The sequence below is a fragment of the Globicephala melas genome, unplaced genomic scaffold (genome assembly GCF_963455315.2).
Source record: "Globicephala melas unplaced genomic scaffold, mGloMel1.2 SCAFFOLD_620, whole genome shotgun sequence".
Classification (NCBI taxonomy): Eukaryota; Metazoa; Chordata; class Mammalia; order Artiodactyla; family Delphinidae; genus Globicephala; species Globicephala melas.
The window spans coordinates 81,522-97,206 of record NW_027207778.1 but is presented as its reverse complement, the minus strand read 5'-3'; the positions used below and the strand labels follow the sequence as shown (position 1 = coordinate 97,206).

At 66.3% G+C, this 15,685-nt stretch overlaps 6 non-coding genes across 6 annotated transcripts; all 6 read right to left on the bottom strand.

Annotated features, from left to right (window-relative positions):
- Positions 1 to 979: 979 nt before the first annotated feature.
- On the bottom strand, positions 980 to 1,098 carry LOC132595312 (5S ribosomal RNA). Its single transcript, XR_009561466.1, has one exon. It is a non-coding gene; the product is annotated as a 5S ribosomal RNA (ribosomal RNA).
- A 2,695-nt stretch (positions 1,099 to 3,793) lies between these two features.
- LOC132595311 (5S ribosomal RNA) lies at positions 3,794 to 3,912 on the bottom strand. Its single transcript, XR_009561465.1, has one exon. It is a non-coding gene; the product is annotated as a 5S ribosomal RNA (ribosomal RNA).
- Positions 3,913 to 6,607: 2,695 nt separating this feature from the next.
- On the bottom strand, positions 6,608 to 6,726 carry LOC132595310 (5S ribosomal RNA). The gene has a single exon (XR_009561464.1). It is a non-coding gene; the product is annotated as a 5S ribosomal RNA (ribosomal RNA).
- A 2,696-nt stretch (positions 6,727 to 9,422) lies between these two features.
- On the bottom strand, positions 9,423 to 9,541 carry LOC132595309 (5S ribosomal RNA). The gene has a single exon (XR_009561463.1). It is a non-coding gene; the product is annotated as a 5S ribosomal RNA (ribosomal RNA).
- Positions 9,542 to 12,238: 2,697 nt separating this feature from the next.
- LOC132595308 (5S ribosomal RNA) lies at positions 12,239 to 12,357 on the bottom strand. The gene has a single exon (XR_009561462.1). It is a non-coding gene; the product is annotated as a 5S ribosomal RNA (ribosomal RNA).
- A 2,696-nt stretch (positions 12,358 to 15,053) lies between these two features.
- On the bottom strand, positions 15,054 to 15,172 carry LOC132595306 (5S ribosomal RNA). Its single transcript, XR_009561460.1, has one exon. It is a non-coding gene; the product is annotated as a 5S ribosomal RNA (ribosomal RNA).
- Positions 15,173 to 15,685: the final 513 nt, after the last annotated feature.

Here is a 15,685-nt window from a genome sequence, read left to right as displayed (position 1 = left end):
CCTAGTCTCAAGAGGGGCCAAGAGACGCAATGTGTCATTTGAACAAGTGAGTCAGCGGGCGGTGAGCGAATGAATGACCGCTCGAGGGGATGTATGCCGGCCACCGGGCCCTGTTTGACTGTCCAGGCTCAGCTTACCTGACCCTGGTTACCAGGGAATGCCACTCTGGGCCCTCCTTTTCATCCCCCTCCCTCACTGTGACCTCACCACCTGCCCCATTATGACCCAGTCTGGCTCCCAGTTAAAACTGGAGGGCAGAGGGCCCAGGCAGTCCTGGGACCAACGGCCATGGGTGAGCGAAACTACTACCGAGCCGAGCCGTTCACTGGCCCCATCCCCAGGAAATGCCAGGAGCAAGGATACTCAATTCTTCTGATCCCGGTCAGCTTCATCTTGCTCAACGTGGGGATCAACATGGTGACTATGGTCAGGGCAGGATCTGTGCAGCGCGGTTGGGGGAGCCCTGGGGTCTTGAAGGGGCTGAGGTGGGAGGGCTGCTGGGGTGTGACCGGGACAAGGGTTGGATTTCAGGGCTCACCCTGCTCCCGGCCTCCCCCCTCCCCTTCTTGCCTCAACTCTGGAGGCATCTGAAGAGATTCTTGCGGGCACTTTTCAATCGTATTTTCCACAAAGGTGAGTGGGCGCCGGCGTGGGTTCAGGGATGTGGGCCTGTCCCCTTTCTTCTATCCCTGCCTTGATTCTCAGCCCCTCAGGAACCCAGGCCCTGACCCATCTCGCCTTTCCCCACAGACAAGCAAGCCAGCTGTGTAGGCACCCATCGCATGTGCATGCGCTGCTCCGTGGATCCCAAGAACCTGTGCTCAAGAGTTTCTTCCCACTTCTGCCATCGCCCAAGCTTCCTGCTCGGGCAGGTAAACCCACCTTGACTACTGCCTGCAGCGGGGCTCGGCGGGGGCGGAGCCGGCGGCCCCCCGCCGCGGGCGAGTAAAGGAGAAGGCGGGCGGAGCGGGAGGCAAAAAGCCTACAGCACCCGGTATTCCCAGGCGGTCTCCCATCCAAGTACTAACCAGGCCCGACCCTGCTTAGCTTCCGAGATCAGACGAGATCGGGCGCGTTCAGGGTGGTATGGCCGTAGACGGGGGCGGGGGGCCGCGGGCGGCCTCTTGAGGCCCAGTTTCGCTGGCGCTGGCGCCTTAACGCCAGCCTGGCGGCCGGCCCGCCCCGGCAGGGCCCCCTCGCCCGCCCAGGCAGGGGCAACGGAGGTCTCGGGTATCGGGCGGCGGCGGAGGGTTTGGCGACCACCTCCCAGCCCAGGGCGGCCGTGACCCAGCAAACCCTTCGGCGCTTGGCGCCCCGCCCAAGATCCCGCACGTCGCTCACAGGGACGTGGCCCCGGAGGCTTCAGGGCCCGGGGCCCGCGGTCCCTTGGGCATCGGCCCTGCCCGCCCACGCGGCCCTAGGCGCAGCCCGGCCGCAGCCCGGGCCGGCCCTCCTGCCCGACAGCAGCTGGCCCGAAGCCACCGGGAGCCACCATTGAGTCGCCACGGCCCCTCAGCCCCGGCAAGGCCACCCTTGCCCCCACACCCCCCGCCGAGCTCAGGACCCCGCCCCTGGTGGCCGGCAGGCCCGGGGAAGCGGCCCCTGCCCTCGATCCCGCTCCCGCACCCGGCCGCGGTGACACGCCAGAGGGGCGGGGTGGGGGTGGGGCTTTTGTCGGAGGGAGCTGTGGAGGGACACACCGGCACACAGGTGGCGGCGCCGGGGCTGGGCGCCGGTGGGGGCGGCCAGGTGCAGGTCGAGGGGCTCGCGGGCCGAAAGGACGGCAACTGGGCCCATGGCGGAGTCTGGGTCTGGAGGGCTCTGAGCCTCCATCCGCTCTGGTGCCTCGGGTCTACCGGCCCGACGCCTGGTAGCGCGACACCCCACCGGCCCACAGACGTAGCCTCCCCAGCTGTGCTCACAGCGAGTCCAACCGCAGCCTGCATCCCTCCACGGGACACTTGGATTACTCCCGCGATCCCCACGAGGTGCGGCACCCGGCGGCCGAATGGGCTGAGATCCTGCCCTTGCGGCGCCCTGTGGCCACCTCCGCCTCCCTCACGGTACTGGCCGAGGCCTCGGACCAGCGGGCCCCGGCTCCCAGCTCAGCGCTGCTCCTCCGCCCTCTCACCTCCTGCCCGACGTCCAGGCTACCGAGCACCCTCCACCCCCGCCCACCTTCATGCCACTCAGCCGGAACCCGGGAGGCAATGCCAACTACCAGGTGTATGACAGTCTGGTGCTGAAGCGGCAACCGCAGGAGGGCCAAGCGCGGGCCAACTCGCTGCTACCTTCCACCTCGGCCTCCAGGCCCTCTCTGCACGGGAGCCAGACTGGGAAAATGAACTTACCAGCAGCAAGTGGGGGCAGGGGCAGGGGGCGGCAGGGCATGGAGAGAGGAATAAAGAGCGCCAGAGTCCAGGAAACATTGGTGGTCTGTGGCTTGGAAGCGCCACTCCTTCTGCCAGCCTGGGTCCCTGCGCTTGGCTTCCTGCAATAAGAAGCCAGTGTCCCCTTCTTGGCCTGAGGGTCCCTTTGGTTTAGTGGCCACAGTTCTGCCAGCAGGCCCCTCCTGGTCCTATACCATGCACTAAGTACATCTGCAGCTGCAGACTCCAAACCCCTGGTCTCTGGGCACCTCCTCTGTGTCTCAGCTGTCCCTGTCCACAGAGAGCCTCATACAAGAAGTTGCTTCCAAACTGGGAGGTTCCACATCTGGGCAGGTCCAGCTCCAGGCCCAGTGAAGGGCATGAAGAAGGCTGAGGCTCTGGACTCCAGCCAGGCCTTCAGCAGGCCTCTGAGGCCAAGGTCTTCCTAGTCTCAAGAGGGGCCAAGAGACGCAATGTGTCATTTGAACAAGTGAGTCAGCGGGCGGTGAGCGAATGAATGACCGCTCGAGGGGATGTATGCCGGCCACCGGGCCCTGTTTGACTGTCCAGGCTCAGCTTACCTGACCCTGGTTACCAGGGAATGCCACTCTGGGCCCTCCTTTTCATCCCCCTCCCTCACTGTGACCTCACCACCTGCCCCATTATGACCCAGTCTGGCTCCCAGTTAAAACTGGAGGGCAGAGGGCCCAGGCAGTCCTGGGACCAACGGCCATGGGTGAGCGAAACTACTACCGAGCCGAGCCGTTCACTGGCCCCATCCCCAGGAAATGCCAGGAGCAAGGATACTCAATTCTTCTGATCCCGGTCAGCTTCATCTTGCTCAACGTGGGGATCAACATGGTGACTATGGTCAGGGCAGGATCTGTGCAGCGCGGTTGGGGGAGCCCTGGGGTCTTGAAGGGGCTGAGGTGGAGGGCTGCTGGGGTGTGACCGGGACAAGGGTTGGATTTCAGGGCTCACCCTGCTCCCGGCCTCCCCCCTCCCCTTCTTGCCTCAACTCTGGAGGCATCTGAAGAGATTCTTGCGGGCACTTTTCAATCGTATTTTCCACAAAGGTGAGTGGGCGCCGGCGTGGGTTCAGGGGATGTGGGCCTGTCCCCTTTCTTCTATCCCTGCCTTGATTCTCAGCCCCTCAGGAACCCAGGCCCTGACCCATCTCGCCTTTCCCCACAGACAAGCAAGCCAGCTGTGTAGGCACCCATCGCATGTGCATGCGCTGCTCCGTGGATCCCAAGAACCTGTGCTCAAGAGTTTCTTCCCACTTCTGCCATCGCCCAAGCTTCCTGCTCGGGCAGGTAAACCCACCTTGACTACTGCCTGCAGCGGGGCTCGGCGGGGGCGGAGCCGGCGGCCCCCCCGCCGCGGGCGAGTAAAGGAGAAGGCGGGCGGAGCGGGAGGCAAAAAGCCTACAGCACCCGGTATTCCCAGGCGGTCTCCCATCCAAGTACTAACCAGGCCCGACCCTGCTTAGCTTCCGAGATCAGACGAGATCGGGCGCGTTCAGGGTGGTATGGCCGTAGACGGGGGCGGGGGGCCGCGGGCGGCCTCTTGAGGCCCAGTTTCGCTGGCGCTGGCGCCTTAACGCCAGCCTGGCGGCCGGCCCGCCCCGGCAGGGCCCCCTCGCCCGCCCAGGCAGGGGCAACGGAGGTCTCGGGTATCGGGCGGCGGCGGAGGGTTTGGCGACCACCTCCCAGCCCAGGGCGGCCGTGACCCAGCAAACCCTTCGGCGCTTGGCGCCCCGCCCAAGATCCCGCACGTCGCTCACAGGGACGTGGCCCCGGAGGCTTCAGGGCCCGGGGCCCGCGGTCCCTTGGGCATCGGCCCTGCCCGCCCACGCGGCCCTAGGCGCAGCCCGGCCGCAGCCCGGGCCGGCCCTCCTGCCCGACAGCAGCTGGCCCGAAGCCACCGGGAGCCACCATTGAGTCGCCACGGCCCCTCAGCCCCGGCAAGGCCACCCTTGCCCCCACACCCCCCGCCGAGCTCAGGACCCCGCCCCTGGTGGCCGGCAGGCCCGGGGAAGCGGCCCCTGCCCTCGATCCCGCTCCCGCACCCGGCCGCGGTGACACGCCAGAGGGGCGGGGTGGGGGTGGGGCTTTTGTCGGAGGGAGCTGTGGAGGGACACACCGGCACACAGGTGGCGGCGCCGGGGCTGGGCGCCGGTGGGGGCGGCCAGGTGCAGGTCGAGGGGCTCGCGGGCCGAAAGGACGGCAACTGGGCCCATGGCGGAGTCTGGTCTGGAGGGCTCTGAGCCTCCATCCGCTCTGGTGCCTCGGGTCTACCGGCCCGACGCCTGGTAGCGCGACACCCCACCGGCCCACAGACGTAGCCTCCCCAGCTGTGCTCACAGCGAGTCCAACCGCAGCCTGCATCCCTCCACGGGACACTTGGATTACTCCCGCGATCCCCACGAGGTGCGGCACCCGGCGGCCGAATGGGCTGAGATCCTGCCCTTGCGGCGCCCTGTGGCCACCTCCGCCTCCCTCACGGTACTGGCCGAGGCCTCGGACCAGCGGGCCCCGGCTCCCAGCTCAGCGCTGCTCCTCCGCCCCTCTCACCTCCTGCCCGACGTCCAGGCTACCGAGCACCCTCCACCCCCGCCCACCTTCATGCCACTCAGCCGGAACCCGGGAGGCAATGCCAACTACCAGGTGTATGACAGTCTGGTGCTGAAGCGGCAACCGCAGGAGGGCCAAGCGCGGGCCAACTCGCTGCTACCTTCCACCTCGGCCTCCAGGCCCTCTCTGCACGGGAGCCAGACTGGGAAAATGAACTTACCAGCAGCAAGTGGGGGCAGGGGCAGGGGGCGGCAGGGCATGGAGAGAGGAATAAAGAGCGCCAGAGTCCAGGAAACATTGGTGGTCTGTGGCTTGGAAGCGCCACTCCTTCTGCCAGCCTGGGTCCCTGCGCTTGGCTTCCTGCAATAAGAAGCCAGTGTCCCCTTCTTGGCCTGAGGGTCCCTTTGGTTTAGTGGCCACAGTTCTGCCAGCAGGCCCCTCCTGGTCCTATACCATGCACTAAGTACATCTGCAGCTGCAGACTCCAAACCCCTGGTCTCTGGGCACCTCCTCTGTGTCTCAGCTGTCCCTGTCCACAGAGAGCCTCATACAAGAAGTTGCTTCCAAACTGGGAGGTTCCACATCTGGGCAGGTCCAGCTCCAGGCCCAGTGAAGGGCATGAAGAAGGCTGAGGCTCTGGACTCCAGCCAGGCCTTCAGCAGGCCTCTGAGGCCAAGGTCTTCCTAGTCTCAAGAGGGGCCAAGAGACGCAATGTGTCATTTGAACAAGTGAGTCAGCGGGCGGTGAGCGAATGAATGACCGCTCGAGGGGATGTATGCCGGCCACCGGGCCCTGTTTGACTGTCCAGGCTCAGCTTACCTGACCCTGGTTACCAGGGAATGCCACTCTGGGCCCTCCTTTTCATCCCCCTCCCTCACTGTGACCTCACCACCTGCCCCATTATGACCCAGTCTGGCTCCCAGTTAAAACTGGAGGGCAGAGGGCCCAGGCAGTCCTGGGACCAACGGCCATGGGTGAGCGAAACTACTACCGAGCCGAGCCGTTCACTGGCCCCATCCCCAGGAAATGCCAGGAGCAAGGATACTCAATTCTTCTGATCCCGGTCAGCTTCATCTTGCTCAACGTGGGGATCAACATGGTGACTATGGTCAGGGCAGGATCTGTGCAGCGCGGTTGGGGGAGCCCTGGGGTCTTGAAGGGGCTGAGGTGGGAGGGCTGCTGGGGTGTGACCGGGACAAGGGTTGGATTTCAGGGCTCACCCTGCTCCCGGCCTCCCCCCTCCCCTTCTTGCCTCAACTCTGGAGGCATCTGAAGAGATTCTTGCGGGCACTTTTCAATCGTATTTTCCACAAAGGTGAGTGGGCGCCGGCGTGGGTTCAGGGGATGTGGGCCTGTCCCCTTTCTTCTATCCCTGCCTTGATTCTCAGCCCCTCAGGAACCCAGGCCCTGACCCATCTCGCCTTTCCCACAGACAAGCAAGCCAGCTGTGTAGGCACCCATCGCATGTGCATGCGCTGCTCCGTGGATCCCAAGAACCTGTGCTCAAGAGTTTCTTCCCACTTCTGCCATCGCCCAAGCTTCCTGCTCGGGCAGGTAAACCCACCTTGACTACTGCCTGCAGCGGGGCTCGGCGGGGGCGGAGCCGGCGGCCCCCCCGCCGCGGGCGAGTAAAGGAGAAGGCGGGCGGAGCGGGAGGCAAAAAGCCTACAGCACCCGGTATTCCCAGGCGGTCTCCCATCCAAGTACTAACCAGGCCCGACCCTGCTTAGCTTCCGAGATCAGACGAGATCGGGCGCGTTCAGGGTGGTATGGCCGTAGACGGGGGCGGGGGGCCGCGGGCGGCCTCTTGAGGCCCAGTTTCGCTGGCGCTGGCGCCTTAACGCCAGCCTGGCGGCCGGCCCGCCCCGGCAGGGCCCCCTCGCCCGCCCAGGCAGGGGCAACGGAGGTCTCGGGTATCGGGCGGCGGCGGAGGGTTTGGCGACCACCTCCCAGCCCAGGGCGGCCGTGACCCAGCAAACCCTTCGGCGCTTGGCGCCCCGCCCAAGATCCCGCACGTCGCTCACAGGGACGTGGCCCCGGAGGCTTCAGGGCCCGGGGCCCGCGGTCCCTTGGGCATCGGCCCTGCCCGCCCACGCGGCCCTAGGCGCAGCCCGGCCGCAGCCCGGGCCGGCCCTCCTGCCCGACAGCAGCTGGCCCGAAGCCACCGGGAGCCACCATTGAGTCGCCACGGCCCCTCAGCCCCGGCAAGGCCACCCTTGCCCCCACACCCCCCGCCGAGCTCAGGACCCCGCCCCTGGTGGCCGGCAGGCCCGGGGAAGCGGCCCCTGCCCTCGATCCCGCTCCCGCACCCGGCCGCGGTGACACGCCAGAGGGGCGGGGTGGGGGGGGGCTTTTGACGGAGGGAGCTGTGGAGGGACATACCGGCACACAGGTGGCGGCGCCGGGGCTGGGCGCCGGTGGGGGCGGCCAGGTGCAGGTCGAGGGGCTCGCGGGCCGAAAGGACGGCAACTGGGCCCATGGCGGAGTCTGGGTCTGGAGGGCTCTGAGCCTCCATCCGCTCTGTTGCCTCGGGTCTACCGGCCCGACGCCTGGTAGCGCGACACCCCACCGGCCCAGAGACGTAGCCTCCCCAGCTGTGCTCACAGCGAGTCCAACCGCAGCCTGCATCCCTCCACGGGACACTTGGATTACTCCCGCGATCCCCACGAGGTGCGGCACCCGGCGGCCGAATGGGCTGAGATCCTGCCCTTGCGGCGCCCTGTGGCCACCTCCGCCTCCCTCACGGTACTGGCCGAGGCCTCGGACCAGCGGGCCCCGGCTCCCAGCTCAGCGCTGCTCCTCCGCCCCTCTCACCTCCTGCCCGACGTCCAGGCTACCGAGCACCCTCCACCCCCGCCCACCTTCATGCCACTCAGCCGGAACCCGGGAGGCAATGCCAACTACCAGGTGTATGACAGTCTGGTGCTGAAGCGGCAACCGCAGGAGGGCCAAGCGCGGGCCAACTCGCTGCTACCTTCCACCTCGGCCTCCAGGCCCTCTCTGCACGGGAGCCAGACTGGGAAAATGAACTTACCAGCAGCAAGTGGGGGCAGGGGCAGGGGGCGGCAGGGCATGGAGAGAGGAATAAAGAGCGCCAGAGTCCAGGAAACATTGGTGGTCTGTGGCTTGGAAGCGCCACTCCTTCTGCCAGCCTGGGTCCCTGCGCTTGGCTTCCTGCAATAAGAAGCCAGTGTCCCCTTCTTGGCCTGAGGGTCCCTTTGGTTTAGTGGCCACAGTTCTGCCAGCAGGCCCCTCCTGGTCCTATACCATGCACTAAGTACATCTGCAGCTGCAGACTCCAAACCCCTGGTCTCTGGGCACCTCCTCTGTGTCTCAGCTGTCCCTGTCCACAGAGAGCCTCATACAAGAAGTTGCTTCCAAACTGGGAGGTTCCACATCTGGGCAGGTCCAGCTCCAGGCCCAGTGAAGGGCATGAAGAAGGCTGAGGCTCTGGACTCCAGCCAGGCCTTCAGCAGGCCTCTGAGGCCAAGGTCTTCCTAGTCTCAAGAGGGGCCAAGAGACGCAATGTGTCATTTGAACAAGTGAGTCAGCGGGCGGTGAGCGAATGAATGACCGCTCGAGGGGATGTATGCCGGCCACCGGGCCCTGTTTGACTGTCCAGGCTCAGCTTACCTGACCCTGGTTACCAGGGAATGCCACTCTGGGCCCTCCTTTTCATCCCCCTCCCTCACTGTGACCTCACCACCTGCCCCATTATGACCCAGTCTGGCTCCCAGTTAAAACTGGAGGGCAGAGGGCCCAGGCAGTCCTGGGACCAACGGCCATGGGTGAGCGAAACTACTACCGAGCCGAGCCGTTCACTGGCCCCATCCCCAGGAAATGCCAGGAGCAAGGATACTCAATTCTTCTGATCCCGGTCAGCTTCATCTTGCTCAACGTGGGGATCAACATGGTGACTATGGTCAGGGCAGGATCTGTGCAGCGCGGTTGGGGGAGCCCTGGGGTCTTGAAGGGGCTGAGGTGGGAGGGCTGCTGGGGTGTGACCGGGACAAGGGTTGGATTTCAGGGCTCACCCTGCTCCCGGCCTCCCCCCTCCCCTTCTTGCCTCAACTCTGGAGGCATCTGAAGAGATTCTTGCGGGCACTTTTCAATCGTATTTTCCACAAAGGTGAGTGGGCGCCGGCGTGGGTTCAGGGGATGTGGGCCTGTCCCCTTTCTTCTATCCCTGCCTTGATTCTCAGCCCCTCAGGAACCCAGGCCCTGACCCATCTCGCCTTTCCCCACAGACAAGCAAGCCAGCTGTGTAGGCACCCATCGCATGTGCATGCGCTGCTCCGTGGATCCCAAGAACCTGTGCTCAAGAGTTTCTTCCCACTTCTGCCATCGCCCAAGCTTCCTGCTCGGGCAGGTAAACCCACCTTGACTACTGCCTGCAGCGGGGCTCGGCGGGGGCGGAGCCGGCGGCCCCCCCGCCGCGGGCGAGTAAAGGAGAAGGCGGGCGGAGCGGGAGGCAAAAAGCCTACAGCACCCGGTATTCCCAGGCGGTCTCCCATCCAAGTACTAACCAGGCCCGACCCTGCTTAGCTTCCGAGATCAGACGAGATCGGGCGCGTTCAGGGTGGTATGGCCGTAGACGGGGGCGGGGGGCCGCGGGCGGCCTCTTGAGGCCCAGTTTCGCTGGCGCTGGCGCCTTAACGCCAGCCTGGCGGCCGGCCCGCCCCGGCAGGGCCCCCTCGCCCGCCCAGGCAGGGGCAACGGAGGTCTCGGGTATCGGGCGGCGGCGGAGGGTTTGGCGACCACCTCCCAGCCCAGGGCGGCCGTGACCCAGCAAACCCTTCGGCGCTTGGCGCCCCGCCCAAGATCCCGCACGTCGCTCACAGGGACGTGGCCCCGGAGGCTTCAGGGCCCGGGGCCCGCGGTCCCTTGGGCATCGGCCCTGCCCGCCCACGCGGCCCTAGGCGCAGCCCGGCCGCAGCCCGGGCCGGCCCTCCTGCCCGACAGCAGCTGGCCCGAAGCCACCGGGAGCCACCATTGAGTCGCCACGGCCCCTCAGCCCCGGCAAGGCCACCCTTGCCCCCACACCCCCCGCCGAGCTCAGGACCCCGCCCCTGGTGGCCGGCAGGCCCGGGGAAGCGGCCCCTGCCCTCGATCCCGCTCCCGCACCCGGCCGCGGTGACACGCCAGAGGGGCGGGGTGGGGGTGGGGCTTTTGTCGGAGGGAGCTGTGGAGGGACACACCGGCACACAGGTGGCGGCGCCGGGGCTGGGCGCCGGTGGGGGCGGCCAGGTGCAGGTCGAGGGGCTCGCGGGCCGAAAGGACGGCAACTGGGCCCATGGCGGAGTCTGGGTCTGGAGGGCTCTGAGCCTCCATCCGCTCTGGTGCCTCGGGTCTACCGGCCCGACGCCTGGTAGCGCGACACCCCACCGGCCCACAGACGTAGCCTCCCCAGCTGTGCTCACAGCGAGTCCAACCGCAGCCTGCATCCCTCCACGGGACACTTGGATTACTCCCGCGATCCCCACGAGGTGCGGCACCCGGCGGCCGAATGGGCTGAGATCCTGCCCTTGCGGCGCCCTGTGGCCACCTCCGCCTCCCTCACGGTACTGGCCGAGGCCTCGGACCAGCGGGCCCCGGCTCCCAGCTCAGCGCTGCTCCTCCGCCCCTCTCACCTCCTGCCCGACGTCCAGGCTACCGAGCACCCTCCACCCCCGCCCACCTTCATGCCACTCAGCCGGAACCCGGGAGGCAATGCCAACTACCAGGTGTATGACAGTCTGGTGCTGAAGCGGCAACCGCAGGAGGGCCAAGCGCGGGCCAACTCGCTGCTACCTTCCACCTCGGCCTCCAGGCCCTCTCTGCACGGGAGCCAGACTGGGAAAATGAACTTACCAGCAGCAAGTGGGGGCAGGGGCAGGGGGCGGCAGGGCATGGAGAGAGGAATAAAGAGCGCCAGAGTCCAGGAAACATTGGTGGTCTGTGGCTTGGAAGCGCCACTCCTTCTGCCAGCCTGGGTCCCTGCGCTTGGCTTCCTGCAATAAGAAGCCAGTGTCCCCTTCTTGGCCTGAGGGTCCCTTTGGTTTAGTGGCCACAGTTCTGCCAGCAGGCCCCTCCTGGTCCTATACCATGCACTAAGTACATCTGCAGCTGCAGACTCCAAACCCCTGGTCTCTGGGCACCTCCTCTGTGTCTCAGCTGTCCCTGTCCACAGAGAGCCTCATACAAGAAGTTGCTTCCAAACTGGGAGGTTCCACATCTGGGCAGGTCCAGCTCCAGGCCCAGTGAAGGGCATGAAGAAGGCTGAGGCTCTGGACTCCAGCCAGGCCTTCAGCAGGCCTCTGAGGCCAAGGTCTTCCTAGTCTCAAGAGGGGCCAAGAGACGCAATGTGTCATTTGAACAAGTGAGTCAGCGGGCGGTGAGCGAATGAATGACCGCTCGAGGGGATGTATGCCGGCCACCGGGCCCTGTTTGACTGTCCAGGCTCAGCTTACCTGACCCTGGTTACCAGGGAATGCCACTCTGGGCCCTCCTTTTCATCCCCCTCCCTCACTGTGACCTCACCACCTGCCCCATTATGACCCAGTCTGGCTCCCAGTTAAAACTGGAGGGCAGAGGGCCCAGGCAGTCCTGGGACCAACGGCCATGGGTGAGCGAAACTACTACCGAGCCGAGCCGTTCACTGGCCCCATCCCCAGGAAATGCCAGGAGCAAGGATACTCAATTCTTCTGATCCCGGTCAGCTTCATCTTGCTCAACGTGGGGATCAACATGGTGACTATGGTCAGGGCAGGATCTGTGCAGCGCGGTTGGGGGAGCCCTGGGGTCTTGAAGGGGCTGAGGTGGGAGGGCTGCTGGGGTGTGACCGGGACAAGGGTTGGATTTCAGGGCTCACCCTGCTCCCGGCCTCCCCCCTCCCCTTCTTGCCTCAACTCTGGAGGCATCTGAAGAGATTCTTGCGGGCACTTTTCAATCGTATTTTCCACAAAGGTGAGTGGGCGCCGGCGTGGGTTCAGGGGATGTGGGCCTGTCCCCTTTCTTCTATCCCTGCCTTGATTCTCAGCCCCTCAGGAACCCAGGCCCTGACCCATCTCGCCTTTCCCCACAGACAAGCAAGCCAGCTGTGTAGGCACCCATCGCATGTGCATGCGCTGCTCCGTGGATCCCAAGAACCTGTGCTCAAGAGTTTCTTCCCACTTCTGCCATCGCCCAAGCTTCCTGCTCGGGCAGGTAAACCCACCTTGACTACTGCCTGCAGCGGGGCTCGGCGGGGGCGGAGCCGGCGGCCCCCCCGCCGCGGGCGAGTAAAGGAGAAGGCGGGCGGAGCGGGAGGCAAAAAGCCTACAGCACCCGGTATTCCCAGGCGGTCTCCCATCCAAGTACTAACCAGGCCCGACCCTGCTTAGCTTCCGAGATCAGACGAGATCGGGCGCGTTCAGGGTGGTATGGCCGTAGACGGGGGCGGGGGGCCGCGGGCGGCCTCTTGAGGCCCAGTTTCGCTGGCGCTGGCGCCTTAACGCCAGCCTGGCGGCCGGCCCGCCCCGGCAGGGCCCCCTCGCCCGCCCAGGCAGGGGCAACGGAGGTCTCGGGTATCGGGCGGCGGCGGAGGGTTTGGCGACCACCTCCCAGCCCAGGGCGGCCGTGACCCAGCAAACCCTTCGGCGCTTGGCGCCCCGCCCAAGATCCCGCACGTCGCTCACAGGGACGTGGCCCCGGAGGCTTCAGGGCCCGGGGCCCGCGGTCCCTTGGGCATCGGCCCTGCCCGCCCACGCGGCCCTAGGCGCAGCCCGGCCGCAGCCCGGGCCGGCCCTCCTGCCCGACAGCAGCTGGCCCGAAGCCACCGGGAGCCACCATTGAGTCGCCACGGCCCCTCAGCCCCGGCAAGGCCACCCTTGCCCCCACACCCCCCGCCGAGCTCAGGACCCCGCCCCTGGTGGCCGGCAGGCCCGGGGAAGCGGCCCCTGCCCTCGATCCCGCTCCCGCACCCGGCCGCGGTGACACGCCAGAGGGGCGGGGTGGGGGGGGGCTTTTGACGGAGGGAGCTGTGGAGGGACATACCGGCACACAGGTGGCGGCGCCGGGGCTGGGCGCCGGTGGGGGCGGCCAGGTGCAGGTCGAGGGGCTCGCGGGCCGAAAGGACGGCAACTGGGCCCATGGCGGAGTCTGGGTCTGGAGGGCTCTGAGCCTCCATCCGCTCTGTTGCCTCGGGTCTACCGGCCCGACGCCTGGTAGCGCGACACCCCACCGGCCCAGAGACGTAGCCTCCCCAGCTGTGCTCACAGCGAGTCCAACCGCAGCCTGCATCCCTCCACGGGACACTTGGATTACTCCCGCGATCCCCACGAGGTGCGGCACCCGGCGGCCGAATGGGCTGAGATCCTGCCCTTGCGGCGCCCTGTGGCCACCTCCGCCTCCCTCACGGTACTGGCCGAGGCCTCGGACCAGCGGGCCCCGGCTCCCAGCTCAGCGCTGCTCCTCCGCCCCTCTCACCTCCTGCCCGACGTCCAGGCTACCGAGCACCCTCCACCCCCGCCCACCTTCATGCCACTCAGCCGGAACCCGGGAGGCAATGCCAACTACCAGGTGTATGACAGTCTGGTGCTGAAGCGGCAACCGCAGGAGGGCCAAGCGCGGGCCAACTCGCTGCTACCTTCCACCTCGGCCTCCAGGCCCTCTCTGCACGGGAGCCAGACTGGGAAAATGAACTTACCAGCAGCAAGTGGGGGCAGGGGCAGGGGGCGGCAGGGCATGGAGAGAGGAATAAAGAGCGCCAGAGTCCAGGAAACATTGGTGGTCTGTGGCTTGGAAGCGCCACTCCTTCTGCCAGCCTGGGTCCCTGCGCTTGGCTTCCTGCAATAAGAAGCCAGTGTCCCCTTCTTGGCCTGAGGGTCCCTTTGGTTTAGTGGCCACAGTTCTGCCAGCAGGCCCCTCCTGGTCCTATACCATGCACTAAGTACATCTGCAGCTGCAGACTCCAAACCCCTGGTCTCTGGGCACCTCCTCTGTGTCTCAGCTGTCCCTGTCCACAGAGAGCCTCATACAAGAAGTTGCTTCCAAACTGGGAGGTTCCACATCTGGGCAGGTCCAGCTCCAGGCCCAGTGAAGGGCATGAAGAAGGCTGAGGCTCTGGACTCCAGCCAGGCCTTCAGCAGGCCTCTGAGGCCAAGGTCTTCCTAGTCTCAAGAGGGGCCAAGAGACGCAATGTGTCATTTGAACAAGTGAGTCAGCGGGCGGTGAGCGAATGAATGACCGCTCGAGGGGATGTATGCCGGCCACCGGGCCCTGTTTGACTGTCCAGGCTCAGCTTACCTGACCCTGGTTACCAGGGAATGCCACTCTGGGCCCTCCTTTTCATCCCCCTCCCTCACTGTGACCTCACCACCTGCCCCATTATGACCCAGTCTGGCTCCCAGTTAAAACTGGAGGGCAGAGGGCCCAGGCAGTCCTGGGACCAACGGCCATGGGTGAGCGAAACTACTACCGAGCCGAGCCGTTCACTGGCCCCATCCCCAGGAAATGCCAGGAGCAAGGATACTCAATTCTTCTGATCCCGGTCAGCTTCATCTTGCTCAACGTGGGGATCAACATGGTGACTATGGTCAGGGCAGGATCTGTGCAGCGCGGTTGGGGGAGCCCTGGGGTCTTGAAGGGGCTGAGGTGGGAGGGCTGCTGGGGTGTGACCGGGACAAGGGTTGGATTTCAGGGCTCACCCTGCTCCCGGCCTCCCCCCTCCCCTTCTTGCCTCAACTCTGGAGGCATCTGAAGAGATTCTTGCGGGCACTTTTCAATCGTATTTTCCACAAAGGTGAGTGGGCGCCGGCGTGGGTTCAGGGGATGTGGGCCTGTCCCCTTTCTTCTATCCCTGCCTTGATTCTCAGCCCCTCAGGAACCCAGGCCCTGACCCATCTCGCCTTTCCCCACAGACAAGCAAGCCAGCTGTGTAGGCACCCATCGCATGTGCATGCGCTGCTCCGTGGATCCCAAGAACCTGTGCTCAAGAGTTTCTTCCCACTTCTGCCATCGCCCAAGCTTCCTGCTCGGGCAGGTAAACCCACCTTGACTACTGCCTGCAGCGGGGCTCGGCGGGGGCGGAGCCGGCGGCCCCCCCGCCGCGGGCGAGTAAAGGAGAAGGCGGGCGGAGCGGGAGGCAAAAAGCCTACAGCACCCGGTATTCCCAGGCGGTCTCCCATCCAAGTACTAACCAGGCCCGACCCTGCTTAGCTTCCGAGATCAGACGAGATCGGGCGCGTTCAGGGTGGTATGGCCGTAGACGGGGGCGGGGGGCCGCGGGCGGCCTCTTGAGGCCCAGTTTCGCTGGCGCTGGCGCCTTAACGCCAGCCTGGCGGCCGGCCCGCCCCGGCAGGGCCCCCTCGCCCGCCCAGGCAGGGGCAACGGAGGTCTCGGGTATCGGGCGGCGGCGGAGGGTTTGGCGACCACCTCCCAGCCCAGGGCGGCCGTGACCCAGCAAACCCTTCGGCGCTTGGCGCCCCGCCCAAGATCCCGCACGTCGCTCACAGGGACGTGGCCCCGGAGGCTTCAGGGCCCGGGGCCCGCGGTCCCTTGGGCATCGGCCCTGCCCGCCCACGCGGCCCTAGGCGCAGCCCGGCCGCAGCCCGGGCCGGCCCTCCTGCCCGACAGCAGCTGGCCCGAAGCCACCAGGAGCCACCATTGAGTCGCCACGGCCCCTCAGCCCCGGCAAGGCCACCCTTGCCCCCACACCCCCCGCCGAGCTCAGGACCCCGCCCCTGGTGGCCGGCAGGCCCGGGGAAGCGGCCCCTGCCCTCG